The sequence below is a fragment of the Echinops telfairi genome, unplaced genomic scaffold, assembly GCF_000313985.2.
Source record: "Echinops telfairi isolate 266 unplaced genomic scaffold, ASM31398v2 ScPeMD7_7467;HRSCAF=8505_1, whole genome shotgun sequence".
Classification (NCBI taxonomy): domain Eukaryota; kingdom Metazoa; phylum Chordata; class Mammalia; order Afrosoricida; family Tenrecidae; genus Echinops; species Echinops telfairi.
Genome location: NW_022111368.1, coordinates 21,997,364 through 22,002,691, shown reverse-complemented (window position 1 = coordinate 22,002,691; position 5,328 = coordinate 21,997,364).

The following is a 5,328-nucleotide window of genomic DNA, read 5'->3' as shown; positions in this document are numbered from 1 at the left end:
CTTCCCAGCCGAATTTTACTCATCCTCCTGGACATGAGGACAGAGATAGACATCTCCCTGGCCAGCCCAACAGACATGACATAAATCTGAAATCCCTACACCAGGGACTATAACCCCATTTGGGAGCAACGGGGCTTAGTTAGGTGTGTCCATTTAGGGTTAGTCTTCAGTCAATCACGTCTGAGATTAAACAACCAGATCAGGCACAGAGAAACAAGCACAGAGGGAGAGGAGCTAGACAGCACACGAAGACCTCCAGGAAACTGAGTCATGGAGGCAGAAAATACAAGGCTCTTCGACCCAAGTGAAAACAAAAACTTTTTCCCTGGAGTGCGGAATGCAGACTTCTAGCTCACCAGACAGAGAAAATAGACGTCTGGCGGTTCAAGCCGGCCATCTGTAGTGGTTCTACCGCACAGCCCCAGGAATCTCTGAACAGCCCCACGTCTTGAGGCCAGTCCCACAGCACTTAGCAGTGGTGACGAGTAGAACGTAGGAAAGGGCGCAGTTTCCTTTGTCCACTTTTCGGAGAAGTCAACTGCCTTTATATAATGTTAAGTTGAATCATACGACATTGCGAGGAGTTGCCCAGTGTTTGACTTACAGGAATAGCAATTTCGTATGGCTCAACCTAATAACTGTGGAATGGATTATATAAGTTCTTCAAGACAATTAAAAACCAAAATAAACAACAACCAAAAAACCCATTCATTGAGCCATACAATCTCCCTGAGATTATATTCTATAAATAATACAAATGGTCATTCATTAGACTAGTGGTTTTGCAAACTTTACAGTACATAGCGGCTTCTTAAAAATAGTCATTAGTAAGTCTGACCAGGGGCTTGACTGTCTGGACTTCTAACAAACTTTCAAGTGGTGCTAGTGCTGTTAGTCTGAGCCAACCGTGGAGTAGAGTAAGGGATTAGAAGATGCCAGAGCAACTCTAAGAAACTCCTTGTCTTAGAGGAGGGGGAAATCACAACAAAGTGCTAAAATCATTAGCGGAGAATAGCAAAAAATGTTTTGTCTCAGATCAACCTTTGGTTACCAGCCTCCCTTATTTTACAGGTTGTGTATTAACCTCAAAATTAAAGTGATATTATTTGGCAGGGGAAAAAAAACAAACAAGCAAACATAGCTACAAGTTAACAGCTTTAAAAAACGTGCATTGCTGGTATATTAAAAAAAACTTGCTTAATTTTGAGAACTAAAAGGAAAGAAAGACGATAAGAAGAGTGAGGCATAGTTATTCAACAAGGCCCTCTTTCTTAAAAAAATGACTTTTGCTAAGAAAATGATTGAAGAAATTCCTGAAATTCTACTTCCTGCCACCAATTGTTGATTTTTTTTTTTTGAGGCTAACCTCCAAAGTAATTTGATAAGCTGATTCAGGAAAGGTAATTTTCACACAACACCCTTTAATGCAATAGTATTTTTGTTGCAGCGATCCAGGAAGGACAACCTCCAAACTAAATCATGTTTCCAAATTACTTCTTTATCATAAATATTTGCGTCTGCTCCACTTAAGCATCTAAAATTATGGAAATATTGTTTCCTGGTTTAGAAGCCATACTACCAAATTTATAATTAGGTATTCGTTCTATGACTGTACATAAAACACGTACACTATTCCAGTGGGCTAAATAAAAGTAGTGTGGGTTTTGGTAGAGTGTGAGGAAGAGAGACTGGGCTCTGAAATATGTTTTAATCATAATCAAAGCAGTTCAAATCGAGCCAGAATGTGCCATGTCAATGTCTCCCTGCAAGCTCGTTAGCCCCCCTCGATCGGGGACTTCTCTTTGGTCCCTTCGGCAGTGCTCAGGGCATGACCGTTGAGTCCTGTAGACCACTGAGTCATGAGGCCTAGGAAAAGGTTCCTCAAAACAATTCCAGGGAGAGGAACATACTTCCTCTGTTCTCATGTTTAAAATTTAAAAGTTTGAACAAAAAGTATTTTTAATACATCAGAGGCAAGCTCAATAGATATGCAGACCAGTCAACTAACTGGTATTGACCGGAAACTTTCACTTTGGACAGGCCAAGAAGGCCGCTGAGCGAGAGGCAATGTAGCATCCTTTTCCTACACGGAACCTTGTACAACCAATCGAGATCACACATGAACAGCTGCCTTGGACCTCTGACCATCCAATGAAGGAGTGAGGAAACAGATTCAATACTGCGTGGAAGGAGAGACCGAGAAAGGGCAGTGGGTGAGCAGAGACTTTGCGATCTCACACAAGCTGGCCACTTGGCTAGCTCAGAGCAGTAGGGCCCATTTGGGGTGGCTACTCCCTGATTGGGGAGACCAGGAACAGACTAACAGGAAATAAAATAATCTGAGACAGAAGTACTAGATTAACAGTTCAGTAATGAAGTCAGTGTACCAAGACTGAGCGAGAACAACACACACGAACAACATTGCAGAAACCAGGGAAGCACGGGGGGAGAACTGTGGCAGTAAAGGACTGCAGGATGGACTGAAGGGACTTCAGGCCAAGAAAGTGATCAACATGGGAGTGCACTCCAGGGGGAAGGTGGAGGAGCAGGGGGAAGGGAAAGGGGAGATGAATCCAACAGGCCTCCTCAGTGCAGACAAGCTGGGCTGGCAAAGTATGTGGTTCCCTCCCCCTACAGAGATCAGATCATTAGCACAGAAATTCCCCACAATCCCAAGCCCACCAAGAATCAGAGGGCTAAGTTTCCCCCATTGCAAATTATAGACTGTCCTGCACACAGAGACAGCACGTTAACTGCTCAGACCCCTCTGGTACTGTCCCACTGATTGGAGTCTCCCCATAATCCCTGGAGGACACCCAAATATGGAGTCCCAAGCTTGCCCCTAGTCCGGGGCCCCCCTTCCCCTTCTGTATCTGCACAGCGCCCTCCGGGAGAGCTGTCTGAGCCTCCCTCGTCTGGGCAGAAGCACTCAGGGCCTGTTGACAAAGAACAGACTCTTCAAAACTATCCCCCTGGTCCAACTCCCAGGGAAGAACTTCTCCACCCTTCCTCATAGGGCTCCCGCATTACTGCCAATGGGGAGAAACCACCTACTGTTTTCCTATCCACTATGCCACCTACTTAAGGCTTCATGTAGGCCTTACCCCAACCCATCCAGCAAACAACAGGGTGCCTCGCCTCATCATCCTGTAAGTGGTACAGAGGGCACCATCTTTCAAGCACTAAAGAGAGGCTCCAACTACCTGATACTCCCTGTCCTGCCATGGGGAAGAGCCCTGTTCTTTCCGTTTCCAGCAGTTAGCCAAAGGGAAATCGTAAGTGCTTAATGTCACACACGTACGACATGCGTAATTGACTATCTGGGCGAGAAATTACAATTAACCAGTTGGCAGCCCCCAAGGCACACACACCTTAGTAATACACAATAATGATAGCTAAAGTAATAAAAGGGCAGGAAACAATCCAGGAAAAATGGAAATACACTTCTAATACATCAAAACAAAAACAAACAATAAAAAAAATTGTCTTGAAGACAACAATTGGAAAACAGGAAAAGTTAGCCCAAATATCACAAATAAAAGGGACAAAAACAACTTATGTGTGTTCAGGAATGATGGGACTCTCTGGCACAGACTTCAAAAAACCAGAACTGAGGGTATACACAGAGAGATAAAGGAAAATCTCCCCCAAACCTAGAACTTGGGAAAACATTGTAGGAACAAAATGACACATGTAACACTGATGGAATCTTTAAAATATTAGCAATTAGAACTCCCGAAGCTCAATAATAAATAGCAGAAAAAACAAGTCTATAGAAGTGTAGAACTGAATCAGTGGAAGAATCAGTGACCTAAAAGGAAAAAAAAAAGCAAACAAGCAAACAACTCTACAGGCGATTGTCTGGCTCACTTGCAACTCACACTTAGGAACCATCCCTGTCGGTCTTTCCTTGGGGCAAACCCAAAGGCAAGTGCATGGGGAAGGGCTGAGTGGAGTCCCACCTCATACCAGACTCATCTGACAGCAGCAAACAGGCATTTCTAACACCTACACCCACTTGGGTCCAGACCCTGTGCTGCCTGTGTCAACTGAGCCTGTAAGGTGATGGTGTCACACGGGGCAAGCATTGGCCTTGAGCCTCCACCTTGGTCCTGGAGCCAGTGAAGGCTCATTCGGAGGCCTCAGGGCAGAGAAGGGGTTGCTAAATGCAGACCTGACCTGGCCAGGTGTTTCTCTGACACTGTCCAAAGTTGGGTACAGTATCGTGACCCTGGACCTCAATCCAGACTTGGGCTTTCCTCCATCCCAGTCCAATCTTATCTTGGTAGCCTCTCCTGGCCCAGGCCTTGCAGCCTGAGCTGGGTTATCCGTTCTGGAGATGGTGGGGAAGGAGAGTCTAGACATAAAGGGGCAAGACTCTGGCTGCCACCAACCGAAAAGAGTATGAGGCTGAGTTTGGGCCTGGCCAGGCCCAGGTGCCCATGTAGTCTTCACTGACTCCAGTAATGACAACATATAGTGGTTCATAATAACAAATGGGGAAAGTGGGCATCAACACATCAATTATAGTACTAGAGCACACTGTGAGAAAACGTTTCAGTGCAATCTGAACGCGCTTCTTTAGTGCTTTTACGTACAGAAATGAACACTATACATTACAAAGTACGACGGATATTTACCTGACAGATACAAACTGTACCTAACTTATATACAAATTCGACTTAAAGATAGGCTTAGGAAGGAAGTCCCGTCAGAATCTAGGGACTGCTTGCTTACACCCAGTTTGAAGGGAAAGAATGAAATAAAAAGAACAAAGGGTTACATGGGACCTCATCAAAAGGAACCATAAGCCCCTAACAAGAAATCTAGACTAGTGAAACAGGCACAGAAATACAGTAGTCCTGCCTCTACCTCTAGTGTTGCTTTTTGTGGTTTCAGTTACCCATAATCCAAAATGTACTGAAATTACGGGCCATTCTGAATTGCGTGACAAAATTGCATGCTGTCTTGCCCCCCCCTGGAGCTGGCATCCCCATTCTCGGTTGGAGCCAAGCCTGGAAACACAGCTGGGTGAGCAGCTGTGCTGCACCTTACTCATATCCAATGGGCTAATGCTGCCCATTTGGGACACTGTGGGTGCCTATCATATGTCATATATCGGAAAAAACTTAGGACATATGGAGTCCAGTGTTATCTGAAGTTTCAGGCGACACTCGGAGTTTGGGAGCATATCCTCTGCAGATAAGGAAGGACACTTTTCAAAATATTTGAAATAACAATGTCACAGAAAGTTCTCAAATATCTCCAAAAAGAGAGCTTTTCTTTCAAGAAGCCCAATAAACTCCATAGAGTAGACAGCCAAGAGAA